General features: G+C 36.2%; 3 pseudogenes; 1 reads left to right on the top strand and 2 right to left on the bottom strand.

Annotated features, from left to right (window-relative positions):
• Window positions 1–4,810: 4,810 nt before the first annotated feature.
• On the bottom strand, window positions 4,811–18,065 carry LOC127087433 (pentatricopeptide repeat-containing protein At1g62670, mitochondrial-like; annotated as a pseudogene).
• LOC127087434 (uncharacterized) lies at window positions 10,380–10,705 on the top strand (annotated as a pseudogene).
• LOC127082575 (pentatricopeptide repeat-containing protein At3g22470, mitochondrial-like) lies at window positions 14,754–21,057 on the bottom strand (annotated as a pseudogene).
• Between the last annotated feature and the right edge of the window lie 373 nt (window positions 21,058–21,430).

Raw genomic sequence — 21,430 nt, 5'->3', positions numbered from 1 at the left:
GAACGATAGAATACTCAAGGTCGAAGTATACCTGTTGAACCTCTGGATCGGAGGCATTGCTCCCAATACGCTCCAGCTTTGCAGCACTAGAAGGTTGGGATGGAGTTTTCTTTGGAAGAGGAGGGAGAGTGGTGGTTTCGACACCCTGTTGTTGATTTGGTTGGAAAGGGGCAACTGTGGCCTTACGTTTCTTCTGTTTCTTCTTGAGTGGAGTAGGAGGAGTATCCTCTTCATCATCTTCGACAAGAATGACATTAGTAGGAGGAGTTTTTCTTTTCTTGGGTGTCAAGGGAGACTTGCCACTACCCTGAAGAAAGAAAATCATAAATAAATACAAGAAATTCGAAAGAGATAGAGAAGTTATTTGATGTAATACCTTTGAACCCTTCTTCGTTTTTTCTGGAGCGGCACCAGAAGGCACTCCCTGGCTCGAAGAGGTAGTTGGCTTGGAAGCAGTAGTCGAACTAGCCTTCGCCACAGGTTTTTCTTTCTTCAACACCTTCCTTTCGACAGCTAAAGAAGGATTTGAGTTAGTCGAAACATGCAAATGGTTAAAAGACTGGTAAGAAACGAAAAGAAGTTGTAAAACCAAGAAATCCAAACATTCCACACCTTCACATGTCGGAGAAGTAATTCTCACTGCAGATAAATCGAAGTGAAGGAAGCCTTTGAAACTGTCTAAGGTATGTTTGGTAGCAATTACTCTTTTTGCAGGCTTTTGTTGGTCATTTTTTAGTATGTTAAAAATGTTCCCACACGTGAACCAGTAAGGGTAAGGGGGAAAAATGACAAAGCAAAATCTGCACTGGGTAACTTTGGGAATTTGGGTGGTTCGCACTCAAAAGCCAAGTCATATTTCAATTCAGGTTTTATAGTTTTGAGAGATTTTCTTTTGGCAATCTGCTTTTCAAATTTTTCTTTTAAAATTGGGGCTGCATAACAAACAGTGTCAACGATGTTCGTTGGGTTATAGACAGTTTCAAAGTACTTTTGGAATGCTTGGATTTCTGTAGAATGAGTAAGCTTACCCTTGGGGACATTTTCCTACAAAGATGAAAAAGCCTTCGTTAGACGTTCTTTGATTTCAGCAGTCGAAAACATGTTCTTGGAATAGAAATTTGTCCACCAAGTGGCGAAACCATTGGTGGAATAGAACGATGGTTGGAAGGCTATTAATTGGAATTCGGCAAAATTGGCATGGAATTCTTTGTGAACGGCAATGTCTCTAGCGCTCCATTCAGTCCATGCGCAGCAGATCTCGCGCTTTCGTTTGAATAAAGAGAAAGGGATAAGTTGACACAACCCAAATTGTCGAGAGACAAAATTAGGCTGATAAGCCAACAGACACACGTGACTCTTCACTGGCAGAATCCTAGAAACAAGTAGCCTTGGAAGGAGAAAGGCACGCCATATCTCTTTGATCTCTGTGTTGGCATTTTTCACAGCGTCTTCGAGCGAGGCAGTAAATCAGGAAAGACCATGCGTTCGACTGGCAAAAAGAGCCATCGAAGGAAGGAAATGATGACGTTTCGAGAACATCAAAGTGTATTTGGTGAGGGAAGTTTGTAAATTATCAACGTCATCAGCTGGAGTCAGTCGAAGGAGTCTAGTGCCCTCAATACTTCAATTCATTATCTTTGGGGCATCTTCTTCGACGTTTCCTTGTGTTGGCAAAAAGGATTCGAAAGTGGCATTAAGCCACAATTGAAGCAGTCGATAAGGCCCAGATAGTAATAGATTGGTGCCAGCTTCGTATTCCTTTAGCTTAGCACTAGCTGATCCTAGACTTTCGTACAAACTAGCCAACAAGAGTTCACTCAAACACACTCTTCGACCAGCATGCAATTGGTTAGCGAGCGTTAGAAATCTCTTAGCAACTTGTAGAGATTTGCAGCAAAAGAAGAATTTGGACAACCATAGACCTAAGAATGCTATGTGTTCTATATCAGAAACTTCTTCACCATCAGTGTGATATAGATTAACGTAAGTACTGAATGAAGCGTTCTTAACGTTGAAATCAATCAAGTTTTCACAGTCTTGGTAGGGGTCGAAGGTTTCTCCTGTTGGAGGAAGTCCAGCAATGGCAGCTACGTCGAAAAGTGTGGGAGTCATCATTCCACAAGGAAGATGAAAGGTGTTATAGGTATTATCCCAGAAATATAGGCTAGGGAGTAATAAAGGCTGACAATAACTAAATCCAAGCTTCGACATCAGGATTAGGTCAAAAATACCCAGTTCTTTCCAAAGTGAGGCTTTCTTCTTCTCAACTTTTGTTAACCAAGCAAGATAGGATTTATCTAGGGTTGGACAAGACCGAAAAGGTCTGAAAGTATCAGTAATAAAGTCCAGATGAAAAGCTTCTCTCTAGTTTAGATCCTCATTGTCTTTAGAAGATAGGGTTTTGTTGGCTATGGGTTTAGTAGTATGGTGACAAGGAAAAAATTGAGCACACTTCTCTAAATGTTCGTCAGATACTAATGGGCCTAGAAACCATAAAGCATTTCCAGAAAGAAGAGAAGGAACCATTACCTGAAAAGCGAAAATTGCTTTTTGTTCTTTCAAGAGTTTTGGAGCAGTGATGTATTCTCGGTCCCCAATAATGATGGTTGTGTTGGTTGGAATGTTCTGGGAAATAGAACTCTTTGAAGATCCAGCACCTTTGATGTTCTTTGACTGTTTTTGTTGCTTATCATAAGACATTGTAGTAGACTTTGGAGATTTTGAAGGATTAGGGTTTAAGGAAGAAGAAGCGTTTTTCAGAAAGGTTGAAGAAGATGAACTTAGAGAAAAAAACTGGAGATTTTCGTGAAAAGAGAGAGAAAAATGACATATGTGCTTTTATAATGCTGAACCTATGAGGCTGACTGGTTACGCTTTACTAGGATAGTGGGCCACGTGGAAGTTTTTCTGAGAAAAGTGGACAGGGAATACTATTCATTTTCTTGGAAGTTGAAACTCATGATGATATATAACTACGCACACGTTCTGATGAGACGTTTTGAAAAAGTTAATCATGATTAACTGACAAACGTGGACTTTTAGGAATATGAAAGGTCTCTGGTCGAAATCTGGTAAATGCAAAAAATGTCCATTTCTACGGTAATTCAAAATAGACATTTCTTGGGGGCAATTTGTTAGCTGGGGATTTCGACAGACAGTTAAAAGGTCTTTGGAAATACTAAGTTTTGAGAATAAGCGAGAAATGACTGTAGCGAAGCTGTTTTAATTCTCTTTGTGGGTAAGCAATTATTTGTTGTCGAAGCCTGGAACTTAGAAGATTTTTGGGTTTTCATAAAGCTCTCTTCGACATAGGTATTTACAGAGTCGAGACTTCAAGCGGAAGTATTTGAAATTTAAAACAGAGCCGTTTCGTCAGATCAACAAGTGGAAACATCTAAGATATGCAACGCTTGGGAACGACGAATGTGACAGTCATACATGTAAAGGCTGTTAAGGTCGAATTACTATAAATATGGATCTTAGTTTTAGATTCAAGGTGTGTTCAAACAGATATACAGAAATTCACAAAATACACTCGAAATACCGGAGCGAGAGAAAAGAGTTTTACTCTGAAAATGTATGTATGAAGAACACCATAAGTTTCGTTCATGTTATATTTTTCATACCAATTGTTTAAATCAAAGTATTTTTACTGCCTTTTATCTGTCGAATTGCCCTTATTTTTCAGTAGTTTATCATTACTTTTCATTTCTGCATTTACATTCCGTCAGAATCTTCATTTCCAGTACTTTCTTAAAACATAGAGCATTTACTTCGAGTTATTTATCTTTACCTTTCCTAGCCCTTTTCACTATCTTTAAACCTTTTAATACCAAGTTATCGTCATTTACTTTGTTCATAAAGTCATAAGTTTCACTTAGAATCGTTGTCTAAACACTTTTGTCATTCACAAATTAGAAACAAACGTAACTATGAATCAAATCACAGTAATAACAATTCTTAAGACACATGTCCTAGGATCAATCTAGTCGATCCTGCGAGTTACCAAAATATATAAATTTGGAAGACTCGCGGTTGTTTATCAGAAATCACTGGTAAACACGATGTTGATTGGGCAGGATCACCCATTGGTAGACAATCCACCTCTGGGTATTGTGTATTTGTCGGAGGAAACCTTATATCTTAGAAAAATAAGAAACAAAATGTGGTTGCAAGATCAAGCGATGAGGCAGAGTATAGGGTCATGGCAATGGCAACATGTGAATTTATTTGGTTAAAACAATTGCTCAAGAAACTTCAAATTGAAGAAGAAAGACCAATGACACTTATTTGTGATAATCAAGTTGCATTGCACATTGCTTCAAATTCAGTCTTCCATGAGAGGACCAAACATATTGAGATAGATTGTCACTTTGTCATAGAGAAGATCGAGTCAGGCGACGTCGTCACAAGTTTTATCAACTATAATGATCAATTGGCAGACGTGTTTACAAAATTCCTACAAAACCCTAGAACTAATTATATATGTAACAAGCTTGAGGCATTTGACTTATATGTTCAAGTTTTAGGGAAAGTGTTTATATTTATAAATATAGTGTTAAGAATATTTGTATATAAAATAGTCACACATCGACTATATCATATAACTAATTGTAATTTCTCTATATATAATAATATCTCCGTAATGTTTTTCAAAACACACGGTTTAGTTTAAATGTCCCTTAGTCGCGCTTATTTCAACAAAATCATTCAATCATTCTGCAAGATTTAAATTCTTACCAAAATATTTGAAACCTTCGAGACCCAAAATATTTATAACCTCTAATGACTTTACTGCTAGTCCTATTAATATCATCAAAGGATAGTTATGAGGGTTCCATGAGGAAAAGCAAAACACATGTAGCATCATAGAGAGTTAAAGGAAATTACTTTGTCTACAACAAGTGGGAAAGTAATGTATTTAAAAAGTACATCAACCTTAGCCTACTTAATGTGGTCCTATATGCATATAGACACAATCTCACAGTACAATCTATTCTCTAGAATGTATTATCAAATCCCCTTTTGTAAATATCTTAGCATAGTATCACTATCTTGTTTGTTAGTCTCAATTCTATAATAGGGGCTATGAAATTAGACAGTAAACTAAAGTCAAGAACACAAAACCTACGAGAGTTGATAACAGTACTTGAGGCAGTTTAGGACTTAGCAGTAACCTTCAGACTTAAAGTGAAGGGTGATTATGTGTATTTGCACTTTTTATCTCCAAAATAACCCTTCATCTTGGGGGCATTATTTTTCGCAAATAAGCTGCCAGAGTTATAATAATGGAAAGATGAAATAATATTGAAATATAAATTCAAAATGGTTATGTATAAACAGAAATGCTTCTTACCTATTTCTGGTCTTACACTAGATCTCTCAAAATCATTTCACGAAGAAGTTCATCCGTCTTATCATTTTCATCTTTTTCAAACAGAGAAAGAATCATGATTTCATAAGTTTGAGCATCCGGAATGCAACCATTGTCTTTCATTTTTGACAGCAATGCCAACGCCTCATCAAACAAGCCTTTTTGTCACAAAACACTTGGATCATAACGGTATAGCCTTTGAGCAAAAGATCTTCAAAAACGTTTTCTGCATCCTCTAGTCTTCCACTTTGGCAGTCCCTTGATAAGAATAGTGTATGTATACACATTGGTTGAATACTGTGCTCTTTAAATTTTGTTAACAATGCAATTGCCTTATCAACTTGACGGTTCTTGCATAAAGCATCCAATATAGAGTTGTAAGTAATTATATTAGGTAGTTGACCTCTATCACATATCTCATCGAGAAGCTCCAAATGATATGAGATTCTCCCCGATTTGCACAAGCCATCAATAAGGGAACTGTAAGTTATCGTATCAGGAATGATTTTTCTACAATGCATTTCTTTGAAGAGAGTTATAGCTTCTTCAACCATTTTAATCTTAAAAAATCCATTAATCATGATATTGTAGCTACAAACATTGGCAGGCACTTCCCTAAGAGTCATAGCATTGAATATATCCTTTGCCTTGTTCACTTCTTTAACCATACAATATCCATCCATTAAAGAGCTATAAGTAACAACACGGTTTTGCACCTTTTTTCATCATCGCAGTGACCACTGCTTTAGCTTGTTTCATTTTTCCTTCCTTACTAAATGCATCAACCAATATATTAAAGCTATACACAGTCACAGTTTGGTTGATGTTTTCTAATATCATTTTGTGCGACAAACCAATAGCATCTTTCAATTGATCCATAATGCATAAGCTACAAATTAAAGCATTATAAGTGACAACAGTAGGAGAAATTCTCTTAGCCACCATTTCAGAATATAAATCAAAAGTTTATCTTTGCATATGCATCAATAATCGTGTTGTACATTACCACATTAGGCTGAACCAACTTCCCATCAAATCGTCTCAGTAATTGCAGGGCTTCTCTTGTTTTTCCAACTTTACATAAGCCATTAGCAAAGGTGCCATAACAAATTTGTCCCAAATGAAATCCCTGTGCTACCACCTTGTCATAGAAAGTACAATGCTTTATGGAACTCCCTTTGAGACAAAAACCTTTGATGAGTGTATTCAAAGTTACTGCATCTGACTTGTATTCCTTCTTGAGAATGTTGGCAAATACAGAAGAGGAAGCGAGTTTAGACCCAATTGACCAAAGCAATTGATCAGGATGTTTAAAGTGACTAAGTCTGACACAACTCCCCCTTAATTCCAGTTGTTTGTAGATTGATTTTAGAACCTTATTGATTCTCGAACCAAACAGAAGCGAAAAAGATAGCATATCAGTGTAGCATACTAATACCGTGCAAGTACAGTTTTGAGGAATCAATTCATCCAAAGCTGTATAAAAATTGAAGATAAACTCTCATCCAAAACTCTAAAAACCAGCAATTCTATAGAAAATAGAATCATGTCCCAACAAAGCATACAAATTATAAACTCTAAGCATTCGTCCTAGTTGGCTTGGAAGCATTCGTCCTAGTTTTCTTTCTTCACCACCTTCCTTTCGACAGCTAAAGAAGGATTTGAGTTAGTCGAAACATGCAAATGGTTAAAAGACTGGTAAGAAACGAAAAGAAGTTGTAAAACCAAGAAATCCAAACATTCCACACCTTCACATGTCGGAGAAGTAATTCTCACTGCAGATAAATTGAAGTGAAGGAAGCCTTTGAAACTGTCTAAGGTATGTTTGGTAGCAATTACTCTTTTTGCAGGCTTTTGTTGGTCATTTTTTAGTATGTTAAAAATGTTCCCACACGTGAACCAGTAAGGGTAAGGGGGAAAATGACAAAGCAAAATCTGCACTGGGTAACTTTGGGAATTTGGGTGGTTCGCACTCAAAAGCCAAGTCATATTTCAATTCAGGTTTTATAGTTTTGAGAGATTCTCTTTTGGCAATCTGCTTTTCAAATTTTTCTTTTAAAATTGGGGTTGCATAACAAACAGTGTCAACGATGTTCGTTGGGTTATAGACAGATTCAAAGTACTTTTGGAATGCTTGGATTTCTGTAGAATGAGTAAGCTTACCCTTGGGGACATTTTCCTGCAAAGATGAAAAAGCCTTCGTTAGACGTTCTTTGATTTCAGCAGTCGAAAACATGTTCTTGGAATAGAAATCTGTCCACCAAGTGGCGAAACCATTGGTGGAATAGAACGATGGTTGGAAGGCTATTAATTGGAATTCGGCAAAATTGGCATGGAATTCTTTGTGAACGGCAATGTCTCTAGCGCTCCATTCAGTCCCTGCGCAGTAGATCTCGCGCTTTCATTTGAATAAAGAGAAAGGGATAAGTTGACACAACCCAAATTGTCGAGAGACAAAATTAGGCTGATAAGCCAACAGACACATGTGACTCTTCACTAGCAGAATCCTAGAAACAAGTAGCCTTGGAAGGAGAAAGGCACGCCATATCTCTTTGATCTCTGTGTTGGCATTTTTCACAGCGTCTTCGAGCGAGGCAGTAAATCAGGAAAGACCATGCGTTCGACTGGCAAAAGGAGCCATCGAAGGAAGGAAATGATGACGTTTCGAGAACATCAAAGTGTATTTGGTGAGGGAAGTTTGTAAATTATTAACGTCATCAACTGGAGTCAGTCGAAGGAGTCTGGTGCCCTCAATACTTCGATTCATTATCTCTGGGGCATCTTCTTCGACGTTTCCTTGTGTTGGCAAAAAGGATTCGAAAGTGGCATTAAGCCACAATTGAAGAAGCCGATAAGGCCCAGATAGTAATAGATTGGTGCCAGCTTCGTATTCCTTTAGCTTAGCACTAGCTGATCCTAGACTTTCGTACAAACTAGCCAACAAGAGTTCACTCAAACACACTCTTCGACCAGCATGCAATTGGTTAGCGAGCGTTAGAAATCTCTTAGCAACTTGTAGAGATTTGCAGCAAAAGAAGAATTTGGACAATCATAGACCTAAGAATGCTATGTGTTCTATATCAGAAACTTCTTCACCATCAGCGTGATATAGATTAATGTAAGTACTGAATGAAGCGTTCTTAACGTTGAAATCAATCAAGTTTTCACAGTCTTGGTAGGGGTCGAAGGTTTCTCCTGTTGGAGGAAGTCCAGCAATGGCAGCTACGTCGAAAAGTGTGGGAGTCATCATTCCACAAGGAAGATGAAAGGTGTTATAGGTACTATCCCAGAAATATAGGCTAGGGAGTAATAAAGGCTGACAATAACTAAATCCAAGCTTCGACATCTGGATTAGGTCAAAAATACCCAATTCTTTCCAAAGTGAGGCTTTCTTCTTCTCAACTTTTGTTAACCAAGCAAGATAGGATTTATCTAGGGTTGGACAAGACCGAAAAGGTCTGAAACTATCAGTAATAAAGTCCAGTTGAAAAGCTTCTCTCTGGTTTAGATCCTCATTGTCTTTAGAAGATAGGGTTTTGTTGGCTATGGGTTTAGTAGTATGGTGACAAGGAAAAAATTGAGCACACTTCTCTAAATGTTCGTCAGATACTATAAGCCAACATCTGAGGTTCCTTTAATGTATCTCAGGATCCTCTTCACAACATTCCAATGCTCTTTACCAGGATCTGCCATAAACTGACTGACCGCTCCCACTGCTTGTGCAATGTCTGGCCTTGTACATATCATGGCATACATAAGGCTTCTCACCGCTGATGCATAGGGTACTTGAGACATTTCCATCCTCTTCGCTTCATTGCTAGGATTCATACTTGAGGATAATTTATAATTGATAGGAAGTGGGGTAGATGTTGGCTTATAGTCTTTTGCATGTTGAAGCGCCGCAAAACTTTTCGTAGATAATTTCTTTGAGAAAGCCAAATCTTCCTATCTTTTCTATCTCGGTGAATTTGCATCCCTAAAATCTTGTTTGTTGGCCTCAAGTCCTTCATATCGAACTCCCTAGCCAATTGTGCCTTCAATTCTTGGACTTGATCTTTGTTGGGGCCTACCACCAACATGTCATCCACATACAACAACAAAATGATGAAAGCATTTTCCTCAAACCTCTTGTAATATGTACAATGATCTGAGCTCAACCTGTTGTATCCAAGGCTAATAATGAAAGAATCAAATCTCTTGTACCAACACCTTGGCGCCTACTTTAAACCGTATAGAGATTTGGTCAACCTGCAAACCAAGTTTTCTTTTCCTTTTTCTTCAAAACCTTCTGGTTGTAGCATATATATTTCTTCTTCAAGTTCTCCATGAAGAAAAGCAGTCTTTACATCCAATTGTTCAAGATGTAAATCATAAGCAGCACACATAGCTAACACTACTCTGATAGTGGTAAGTCTAACCACCGGAGAGAATATTTCATTGAAATCAATTCCTTCCTTTTGAGCATATCCTTTAACCACAAGTCTTGCACAATATCTTTCCACTTGACCATTACCATCACGCTTAATCTTATAGACCCATTTGTTGCTGGTGGCTTTCCGACCCTCTGGAAGTACAACAAGATCCCATGTCTTGTTTCTATGTAAGGCTTCCATTTCTTCCTGCATTGCTGCCATCCATAGAGAATCACTTGAGCAACTCACAGCCTCTTGAAAGGTTGATGGTTCTCCATCTTCTATTAGAAGACAATATGCATCATGGCTTGCCATAACATAGTCTGACTGCCAATTTGGTTTCCTTTTTTGACGTGTTGGTCGTCGAACTTCAACACCATCATTACTTTTCATATAGATGGAAAGTCTGTAGAAAATATTTTGTATCATTCATTGATGATTACTCCAGGAGATTGTGGGTATACCCAATCAAGAAGAAGTAAGATGTGTTTTCAATATTCAACAGTGATATCAGAGCATTTGGTGTTGGTCCATATTCCGCTGCAAATATTATTCACGGTGAAATTGTGCAAGCCGGTTTAATTGAAATTACCATGACGGTAAAATTTGAGATTGAGAAGTTCAATGGGAGTAATTTCTCCCAGTGGAAATTGAAGATAAAGGCAATCTTGAGGAAGGATAATTGCTTAGCAGCAATTGAAGATAGTACTGAGGGAATATCTGATGAGAAGTGGAATGAGATGGATAACAACGTTGTTGCCAACTTGCACTTAGCATTGGCGGATTCAGTTTTGTCTAGTGTTGCCGAAAATAAAACTGCGAAGGAGATTTGGGATGTTCTCATCAAATTGTACGAGGTCAAGTCACTTCACAACAGAATTTTCTTAAAGAGAAGACTCTACACTCTTCGAATGAGTGAATCCACATTTGTGACAAATCACATCAACACTCTTAATACGATGTTTGCTCAACTTACATCGACAAATTTCACCATAGCAGAAAATGAACGTGCAGAACTTCTACTTCAGAGCTTACCAGATTCATATGATCCACTTGTCATCAACTTAACAAATAATAATGTTACAGACCGTCTATACTTTGATGATGTTGTCAGAGCTATTCTTGAGGAAGATTCCAGGCGTATAAATAAGGAAGACTGTCAAGAAAACTCAAAACAAGTAAAAGCTTTGACAATGACAAGAGGCAGATCAGTGAAACGTGGCCCCAGTGGGAGCCAAAATCATGGTAGATCAAAATCTCGAAGTAAGATGAATGTGAGATGCTACAATTGTGGCAAGAAAGGGAACTTGAAAAGAGATTGTTGGTTTAAGAAGAATGGTGAGAAGTCTTCTGAGGCAAGTTCATCTCAATGATGTATTGCCAATACCTCTGATGATGGAGAGATTCTATATAACGGAGCAACAACTAATTCCAAAGGTAGTAAACAGCTCACTGATGTTTGGATAATTGATTCAGGAGCAACATGGCACATGACTCCTCGACGAGATTGGTTTTACACTTATCAACCTATCTCAGAAGGATCAGTGTTCATGGGAAACGATTACGCCTTAGAAATTGCTGGTGTCGTACTGTCAAAATAAAAATGTATGATGGTATAATTCGCACAATTCAAGAGGTACGACATGTGAAAGGTTTGAAGAAAAATTTATTATCTATTGGACAATTAGATGATCTCGGGTGCAAGACCCATGTTGAAGGTGAGATCTTGAAGGTGGTGAGAGGTGCTCTAGTAGTGATGAAGGCAGAGAAGCTATCTGGAAATCTATACATTCTTATGGGAGAGACGTTGCAAGAAGGTGATGTGTCAATTGCATCAACTAGTCAAGAAAACTCAACGACAATGTGGCATCGCAGACTGGGCCACATGTCAGAACGAGGCTTGAAAGTTCTTGCGGAACGTGATCTCTTACCACACAATGCTCACAATGATCTCTTGAAAGTTCTCTTCGATATGAAGGACTTGGGGCCAGCAAACAAGATTTTAGGGATGCAAATTCACCGAGATAGAAAAGATAGAAAGATTTGGCTTTCTCAAAGAAATTATCTACGAAAAGTTTTGCGGCGCTTCAACATGCAAGACTGTAAGCCAATATCTACCTCACTTCCTATCAATTATAAATTATCCTCAAGTATGAATCCTAGCAATGAAGCGGAGATGATGGAAATGTCTCGAGTACCCTATGCATCAACGGTGGGAAGCCTTATGTATGTCATGATATGTACAAGGTCAGACATTGCACAAGCAGTGGGAGCTTATGGCAGATCCTAGTAAAGAGCATTGGAATGTTGTGAAGAGGATCCTGAGATACATTAAAGGAACTTCGGATGTTGCATTATGTTTTGGAGGATTGGAGTTTGGTGTTAGAGGATATGTTGATTCAGATTATGCAGGTGATCTTGACAAAAGAAAATCTACTACAAGCTATGCGTTTACAATTGCAGGAGGAGCGGTAAGCTGGTTATCCAAACTGCAGACTGTTGTAGCTCTATCTACTACAGAAGCTGAGTATATGGCAGCTACCCAAGCATGCAAGGAAGCTATATGGATTCAAAGGTTATTGGAAGAGCTCAGATACAAACAACCAAAAATTATTGTGTATTGTGACAATCAAAGTGCCTTGCACATTGCAAGAAATCCAGTTTTTCATTCCAAGACAAAGCACATAGGAGTTCAATACCATTTCGTTCGTGAAGTAGAGGAAGGTTGTGTTGGTTGGAATGTTATGGGAAATGGAACTCTTTGAAGATCCAGCACCTTTGATGTTCTTTGACTGTTTTTGTTGCTTATCAGAAGACATTGTAGTAGACTTTGGAGATTTTGAAGGATTAGGGTTTAAGGAAGAAGAAGCGTTTTTCAGAAAGGTTGAAGAAGATGAACTTAGAGAAAAAACTGGAGATTTTCGTGAAAAGAGAGAGAAAAATGACATATGTGCTTTTATAATGCTGAACCTATGAGGCTGACTGGTTACGCTTTACTAGGATAGTGGGCCACGTGGAAGTTTTTATGAGAAAAGTGGACAGGGAATACTATTCATTTTCTTGGAAGTTGAAACTCATGATGATATATAACTGCGCACACGTTCTGATGAGACGTTTTGAAAAAGTTAATCATGATTAACTGACAAACGTGGACTTTTAGGAATATGAAAGGTCTCTGGTCGAAATCTGGTAAATGCAAAAAAAATGTTCATTTCTACAGTAATTCGAAATAGACATTTCTTGGGGGCAATTTGTTAGCTGGGGATTTCGACAGACAGTTAAAAGGTCTTTGAAAATATTAAGTTTTGAGAATAAGCGAGAAATGACTGTAGCGAAGCTGTTTTAATTCTCTTTGTGGGTAAGCAATTATTTACTGTCGAAGCCTGGAACTTAGAAGATTTTTGGGTTTTCATAAAGCTTTCTTCGACATAGGTATTTACAGAGTCGAGACTTCAAGCGGAAGTATTTGAAATTTAAAACAGAGCCGTTTCGTCAGATCAACACGTGGAAACATCTAAGATATGCAACACTTGGGAACGGCGAACGTGACAGTCATACATGTAAAGGTCGTTAAGGTCGAATTACTATAAATATGGATCTTAGTTTTAGATTCAAGGTGTGTTCAAATAGATATACAGAAATTCACAAAATACACTCGAAATACCGGAGCGAGAGAAAAGAGTTTTACGCTAAAAATGTATGTATGAAGAACACCATAAGTTTCGTTCATGTTATATTTTTCATACCAATTGTTTAAATCAAAGTATTTTTACTGCCTTTTATCTGTCGAATTGCCCTTATTTTTCAGTAGTTTATCATTACTTTTCATTTCTGCATTTACATTCCGCCAGAATCTTCATTTCCAGTACTTTCTTAAAACATAGAGCATTTACTTCGAGTTATTTATCTTTACCTTTCCTAGCCCTTTTCACTATCTTTAAACCTTTTAATACCAAGTTATCGTCATTTACTTTGTTCATAAAGTCATAAGTTTCACTTAGAATCGTTGTCTAAACACTTTTGTCATTCACAAATTAGAAACAAACGTAACTATGAGTCAAATCACAGTAATAACAATTCTTAAGACACATGTCCTAGGATCAATCTAGTCGATCCTGCGAGTTACCAAAAATATATAAATTTGGAAGACTCGCGGTTGTTTATCAGAAATCACTGGTAAACACGATGTTGATTGGGCAGGATCACCCATTGGTAGACAATCCACCTCTGGGTATTGTGTATTTGTCGGAGGAAACCTTATATCTTAGAAAAATAAGAAACAAAATATGGTTGCAAGATCAAGCGATGAGGCAGAGTATAGGGTCATGGCAATGGCAACATGTGAATTTATTTGGTTAAAACAATTGCTCAAGAAACTTCAAATTGAAGAAGAAAGACCAATGACACTTATTTGTGATAATCAAGTTGCATTGCACATTGCTTCAAATTCAGTCTTCCATGAGAGGACCAAACATATTGAGATAGATTGTCACTTTGTCATAGAGAAGATCGAGTCAGGCGACGTCGTCACAAGTTTTATCAACTATAATGATCAATTGGCAGACGTGTTTACAAAATTCCTACAAAACCCTAGAACTAATTATATATGTAACAAGCTTGAGGCATTTGACTTATATGTTCAAGTTTTAGGGAAAGTGTTTATATTTATAAATATATAGTGTTAAGAATATTTGTATATAAAATAGTCACACATCGACTATATCATATAACTAATTGTAATTTCTCTATATATAATAATATCTCCGTAATGTTTTTCAAAACACACGGTTTAGTTTAAATGTCCCTTAGTCGCGCTTATTTCAACAAAATCATTCAATCATTCTGCAAGATTTAAATTCTTACCAAAATATTTGAAACCTTCGAGACCCAAAATATTTATAACCTCTAATGACTTTACTGCTAGTCCTATTAATATCATCAAAGGATAGTTATGAGGGTTCCATGAGGAAAAGCAAAACACATGTAGCATCATAGAGAGTTAAAGGAAATTACTTTGTCTACAACAAGTGGGAAAGTAATGTATTTAAAAAGTACATCAACCTTAGCCTACTTAATGTGGTCCTATATGCATATAGACACAATCTCACAGTACAATCTATTCTCTAGAATGTATTATCAAATCCCCTTTTGTAAATATCTTAGCATAGTATCACTATCTTGTTTGTTAGTCTCAATTCTATAATAGGGGCTATGAAATTAGACAGTAAACTAAAGTCAAGAACACAAAACCTACGAGAGTTGATAACAGTACTTGAGGCAGTTTAGGACTTAGCAGTAACCTTCAGACTTAAAGTGAAGGGTGATTATGTGTATTTGCACTTTTTATCTCCAAAATAACCCTTCATCTTGAGGGCATTATTTTTCGCAAATAAGCTGCCAGAGTTATAATAATGGAAAGATGAAATAATATTGAAATATAAATTCAAAATGGTTATGTATAAACAGAAATGCTTCTTACCTATTTCTGGTCTTACACTAGATCTCTCAAAATCATTTCACGAAGAAGTTCATCCGTCTTATCATTTTCATCTTTTTCAAACAGAGAAAGAATCATGATTTCATAAGTTTGAGCATCCGGAATGCAACCATTGTCTTTCATTTTTGACAGCAATGCCAACGCCTCATCAAACAAGCCTTTTTGTCACAAAACACTTGGATCATAACGGTATAGCCTTTGAGCAAAAGATCTTCAAAAACGTTTTCTGCATCCTCTAGTCTTCCACTTTGGCAGTCCCTTGATAAGAATAGTGTATGTATACACATTGGTTGAATACTGTGCTCTTTAAATTTTGTTAACAATGCAATTGCCTTATCAACTTGACGGTTCTTGCATAAAGCATCCAATATAGAGTTGTAAGTAATTATATTAGGTAGTTGACCTCTATCACACATCTCATCGAGAAGCTCCAAATGATATGAGATTCTCCCCGATTTGCACAAGCCATCAATAAGGGAACTGTAAGTTATCGTATCAGGAATGATTTTTCTACAATGCATTTCTTTGAAGAGAGTTATAGCTTCTTCAACCATTTTAATCTTAAAAAATCCATTAATCATGATATTGTAGCTACAAACATTGGCAGGCACTTCCCTAAGAGTCATAGCATTGAATATATCCTTTGCCTTGTTCACTTCTTTAACCATACAATATCCATCCATTAAAGAGCTATAAGTAACAACACGGTTTTGCACCTTTTTTCATCATCGCAGTGACCACTGCTTTAGCTTGTTTCATTTTTCCTTCCTTACTAAATGCATCAACCAATATATTAAAGCTATACACAGTCACAGTTTGGTTGATGTTTTCTAATATCATTTTGTGCGACAAACCAATAGCATCTTTCAATTGATCCATAATGCATAAGCTACAAATTAAAGCATTATAAGTGACAACAGTAGGAGAAATTCTCTTAGCCACCATTTCAGAATATAAATCAAAAGTTTATCTTTGCATATGCATCAATAATCGTGTTGTACATTACCACATTAGGCTGAACCAACTTCCCATCAAATCGTCTCAGTAATTGCAGGGCTTCTCTTGTTTTTCCAACTTTACATAAGCCATTAGCAAAGGTGCCATAACAAATTTGTCCCAAATGAAATCCCTGTGCTACCACCTTGTCATAGAAAGTACAATGCTTTATGGAACTCCCTTTGAGACAAAAACCTTTGATGAGTGTATTCAAAGTTACTGCATCTGACTTGTATTCCTTCTTGAGAATGTTGGCAAATACAGAAGAGGAAGCGAGTTTAGACCCAATTGACCAAAGCAATTGATCAGGATGTTTAAAGTGACTAAGTCTGACACAACTCCCCTTAATTCCAGTTGTTTGTAGATTGATTTTAGAACCTTATTGATTCTCGAACCAAACAGAAGCGAAAAAGATAGCATATCAGTGTAGCATACTAATACCGTGCAAGTACAGTTTTGAGGAATCAATTCATCCAAAGCTGTATAAAAATTGAAGATAAACTCTCATCCAAAACTCTAAAAACCAGCAATTCTATAGAAAATAGAATCATGTCCCAACAAAGCATACAAATTATAAACTCTAAGCATTCGTCCTAGTGACTAAACAACTTGAAGACCATTCCAGTTCTCAATACTTTTGTTTAACACATATTTGAGTAAACTATGCACCTGCAATGCATCCTTAGTAACTCATTCGACAGTAGTTTAAATTAGCCACAAGAACACATCAAGTCATTTTTAGCTTACTTCTCTTAAGTGTCTGACACTCATTATGTCTTCTATGAACTGTGTTGTTCTTAAAATTCCTTTGAATGATGGGGATGTTGCCAATTTTTTTGTTGGTAGTTGGTTGGTTTCTGGTGGTTAGTTGTGATGGCTCTTCTTTTGGATCAAATAAAGTTGCAACATATGTTGCAATTGTTATGTGTACCTGAGGTCTTTGACGTGACATATTTCACAATATTCTACTAAGGAATCAACTCGGCAGTTTTTAGAGTTGACAGACTGTTAGATACATTGGTTCAAAGTAGAGTTCATTTCTAGTATGCATGTTTTCTAGACTTTGGTCTCAGAAAATGTTGAATCAGTTGCTGAGCTCGGGTAGATGATCATGGTAAAGTAATTACCATTCTCGTTTGCAACCTTCTCTCTGAGAACTTCTTTTCATGCAAAATGCAAAAAGTTCATTCTTTACAAAGGTTATAGAAAGGAGCAAGCTTTAAAAATTTTAAATTTTATTAAGGACAGGATCTAATAGATTTTCATATATTAAGTTTCTTAAATATAAATTATAATTTAAGTATTAGATAGTTTCATAAATAAGGAGATTTCAGCATGATGATACTAAATATGCAACTTCGTTGTCTAATCAAATACAAATAAAGACGATACAAAGATGCTTTGAAGATAAAACCAGGAACTTAGAGATCTTTGGGAGGGAAGATGCATGGTTTCAGCTATTCTTGATAACAATCCTAACTCCCTTATGTACTAACCAATGTTCACTTTATCATGTTCTTTTGGGTCAAATAAATCATTCAATCCTTCTAGAAAATTTAATTGCTTACCAAAAGTATTTGAAACCTTCAAGAAAATCTGATGGGACAGCTCCAACACTGCTTGCTTACATAAATATGGAGCTTCAAACCTTGATTCAATCTCTGCTGCGCATTTCCAGAATATTCAAAGTCAACCTGTATGGCACATATCTCACTCATTACCATAGGAAGAACCCTTAGTCCAATTTACAGATTATCCCATGTTGATGTCCATGTAGAATATTTCACCTACATACATAACTCGAAGTTCTCACACGTTCACAGTAAAATAAAGTAGGGAAGAGCAATACTTAACTCATAGAAACCATAACAAAATAAAGTTTTACTGATGATGTATTCTATTTATAAGAAAATATCAAGATTATCTCATCACAACCATAGAGGGAATGAAGTTTGCTGCACAAAAAAGGGTAGCCCAGCGTGTAAAACCTAAACATTTTGCTATATGTTTTGGTTGACCTAGGAAGGTACACGGGGTCTCATACATCAGCTGAAGAATCCAACCAACCTGAACGAGTTTACCTTTGAACCCAAGCAACCAGAATGAGACAACTCAAAAAATTCGGGTTTTTACATAATTGTTTCCGGGTTACTATAGGGATGTGTGTCAGATTCTTAGACAAATGGTTAAGAGACAATTCTATATTGGATATACGAATTTGACTTATGTATTACCAAATTGCAGTAAACAGAGTGATATTCTCACTTGCTACTAAATATGTGGATCCAAAATATGCTCATAAATTGCCAAGTATTATAAAGTTTAGTTTGTCATAATGTGTATGATATATACAACTCCCTAAATCTATAATGTAAATTCTTGTGTCCTAATAGTAATTAGCAGTACCTTGCCACATATTTTTAAACTATGAATGAAAAGGATGTGCAATTGAACATGAACCCATTTGAGGGATCAACAAAGCTGTTAAAAAGAAGAACTGTAAACTATAGTACTGCTTGAGGTGATAATATAGATTTTGGTAGAAACGAATTCAAAGGGACATTGTATCCATGGACCTGTGTGATTACAGTAAAGCAATGACATTCAAAAGATAAGAGCAACAGCTCAAAATCAGACGACTCGCATGAAGGCCTAATAAGCAAACTTGTATCCATGATCCTATCAGATTTCACATGTATTCTACCTATGAATTAAATAGAACTTCCATGTTTTAGGGCTGTCATGTCATACATTGGTGAATAGGTTACGACAAGACTAATAAATTCATCCTCGTGGTGTCGATGAGTATTGAAATGAATTCGTTCATTTAAAGCATCAAGATATTTGGTGGTGCTAAAATTGGCTAGAGGTGTAATAAAATTAGTACAAACGCAGTCTATCATTTTGTGAAGACACAAACAACAAATACATATATCTTTTTCTCATTAACTGAAGCAACTACATTAACGAAAAGATGAAATAATGTTGAAACATAAATTCAAAATGATAATGTAGAAATAGAAATGCATCTTACCTATTATTAGTCTTATAGTAGACCTTTCATAATCATTTCACGAAGAAGTTTCTCAGCTTTATCATTTTCATTGTTTTCAAATAGGGAAAGAATAATGATTTCATAAGTTTGAGCATCCGGAATGCAACCATTGTCTTTCATTTTTGACAGCAAGGCCAACGCTTCATCAACCAAGCCACTCTTACCAAATCCATGGATCATAACGTTATATGTATAGACATTAAGATTGTAGCCTTTGACCAAAAGTTCTTCAAAAACCTTCCGTGCATCCTTTAGTCTTCCACCTTTACACAATCCATTGATAAGAATGTTGTATGTGTACACCCTAGGTTGAATACCTTTGTCTTTAAATTCTTTAAACAATGCAATTGCCTTGTCAACGTCATGATTTTTGCACAAAGCATCTAATATAGAATTATAAGTAATTATATCCGGTGGTTGACCTCTATCATGCATCTCATCAACAAGCTCCCGGGCATATGAGATTTCCCCCGATTTGCACAAACCATCAATAAGAGAATTGTAAGTTACCGTATTGGGAATGATTTTTCTACAACACATTTCTTTGAAGAGATTAATAGCTTCATCCACCATTTTAACCTTACAAAACCCATCGATCATGGTAGTGTAGCTCCAAACATCACCCGTCACTCCTCTTTCAGACATAATGTTGAATATATCATTGGCCTTGTTCACTTCACTTACAAGACAATATCCATTCATCAAAGAATTATACGTAACAACGTTAAGTTTAATGTCTCTCTTAATCATCATAGCTAACACATTTTGTGCTTCTTTCACTTTTCCTTCCTTACAAAAAGTATCAACCAATATATTAAAGGTATACACATTCGGGTAGACGTTTTCCAATGTCATTTTATCAAACAAATGAATTGCTTCTTTCAATTTACCAACAATGCAAAAGCCACTAATTAAAGCATTGTAAGTGAAAACATCGGGAGAAACATTCTTAGCAACCATTTCAGAATATAAATCACATGCATCATTAACAAGTTTATCTTTGGACAGACTATCAATGATTGTATTGTACATTACGGAATTAGGCTGAGCCAATTTCCCGTCAACTCGTCTCAGCAACTCTAGTGCTGCTTTTGTTTCTCCAACTTTACATAAACCATTGATCAATATCCCGTAGCTAACTTGGTCCAACCGAAATCCCTGAGCTACCACCTTGTCATGAAATCGCAATGCTTTAGGGAGGTCACCTTTGAGACAGAGACCCTTGATGAGTGTATTGAAGGTTATAGCCTCTGGATGATAACCCCTCTTGAGAATCTTTGTCAAAACAGAAAAAGCAAAAGTGATATGACCCAATTGACAGAGAGAATTCATGAGAATGTGGTGAGTAACAAAATCAGGAGCAACTCTAGTCAATTCCATCTGTTGAGAAAGGGAAACAACAGTGGGATAATGTTTGGCCTTGACAAGAGAACCTAAAACCTTGCCAAATTCAATGGCGGGTGGGGTAGGGTTCTTATGGAGCATTTGATTGAAAAATGAAACAAGATCAATAGTACCATTCAAATGTTGGAGACAGTGAGAATATGATCTCGAATTGGAAATGGAAATAGAAGAAACATACCTTAAAAACGACATTGTTGTCTTGTCGCTCGGCACACTCAACAAATTGTTTCTTTGTGTTGGACTTGAAATTGAAATATAAGAAAACCTAAAATCTCGAATTCGAATGAAATCATACCGTGAAACCTAAAATCTCGGCACACATTCATTAATTATATATAATTATATATATATATATATATATATATATATATATAGATATGTGTGTGTTTTATAATGTTTTTTGCAATGTCCTCTTAAAAAGAATATTAATTAAATATATATTAAAATTGAAAGTAAGATAATACTTTAAATATGTTTTAGTATTTTTGAGTTCATTTATTTTAGAAAGTTGAACAAAATTTTAAAAACTTAAAATAAATTTTTATCTTTTATTTTTATTTTGAACAAATAAAATCTAATTTATCTATGACTGTAGTAAAAGAGACATGTTATTTTGGACTTACTTTTTTTTCATTTCCATTATCCTCAGCTTAGCTTACTATAGTTATCTACAATAAATAAATGAACATTTA

Source organism: Lathyrus oleraceus, chromosome 5 (genome assembly GCF_024323335.1).
Source record: "Lathyrus oleraceus cultivar Zhongwan6 chromosome 5, CAAS_Psat_ZW6_1.0, whole genome shotgun sequence".
Classification (NCBI taxonomy): Eukaryota; Viridiplantae; Streptophyta; class Magnoliopsida; order Fabales; family Fabaceae; genus Lathyrus; species Lathyrus oleraceus.
This window is presented reverse-complemented; position numbering and strand designations above follow the sequence as displayed.